Raw genomic sequence first — 1,297 nt, forward strand, 5'->3', positions numbered from 1 at the left:
TAGGGTTAAACTTTAGTAGCCATTTGTTTGACCATTCCTTCAGTTTGTTTTGGTCATCTTGTAGCCTCATACTATCTTCCTCTGTCTTAATCCTCCTCATATTTTTTGCGTCATCAGCAAACATTGAGAGGAATGAGTCTATTTCCTCTAGGAGATCATTTACATATATCAGGTCCAAGAACTGATCCCTGAGGGACTTCACTGGTGACGCCTCGCCACTCCGAGACCTCACCCCTCAAAGTGACTCTGTCTTCTGTTGCTTAGGTATTCCCTTATCCAGTGGAGTATCTTCTCCTTCACTCCTGCCTGCATCTCCAGTTTGTGCACTAGTCTCTTATGTGGTAATGTGTCAAAGGCTTTCTGGCAATCCAAAAATATGCAGTCTGCCCACCCCTCACTTTCTTGCCTGATTTTTGTTGCCTGGTCATAGAATTCAGTCAATCCTGTGAGGCATGATCTGCCATCCCTGAACCCATGCTGATGTTGTGTTACAAAGTTTTCCTGCACGAAATGTTCCACTAGCTTTTTTCGCACAATTTTCTCCATCACCTTGCATGGTAAGCAAGGTGATGAAAATGACGTCTTCTCGTTGTTTTTTTGTCTTCAGTGATGAAGACACTGGCCTGTAGTTCAGTGCCTCCTGGCTGTCACCCTTCTTGAATATCGGAACTACGTTAGCCGTCTTCCAAACTTTTGGTAGTTCACCTGTTACCAGTGATTTGTTATGCACCATGCCGAGTGGCAGACACAGTATCCACGGTGAGATTCCATCCGGGCCTATAGCTTTTGTCACATCCAACTCTAGCAGATGTTTCCTCACCTCTCCAGTAGCAATCATAAACATGTAACCCACATACAATGTGTGTGTGTATTCACCTAGTTGTATTCACCTAGTTGTACTTGCGGGGGTTGAGCTCTGCTCTTTCGGCCCGCCTCTCAACTGCCAATCAATCAACTGTTTCTAACTACTAACTTTTTTCCGCACTCACACAGAGGAAGCAGCCCGTAGCAACTGTCTAACTCCCAGGTACCTATTTACTGCTAGGTAACAGGGGTATTAGGGTGAAGGAAACTGCTCATTTATTTTTCCGCCGGCTGCTGGGATCGAACCCCGGTCCCTAGGGGGTCGGGTTCGGCCAGCCAGCCCCCTAACATTGTATACCACACACACACAATATATATGTGATTGTGTGTTCCCAACTCTCTTTTTCAAAGTGGAAAGTTTATTTCCCTTCATTCTGTATTGTATTTAAGGTCTTAATTATATTCGTGTTATCATAACTGTATATTTGTCTGG

This window comes from Procambarus clarkii, chromosome 86 (genome assembly GCF_040958095.1).
Source record: "Procambarus clarkii isolate CNS0578487 chromosome 86, FALCON_Pclarkii_2.0, whole genome shotgun sequence".
NCBI classification, from domain to species: Eukaryota; Metazoa; Arthropoda; class Malacostraca; order Decapoda; family Cambaridae; genus Procambarus; species Procambarus clarkii.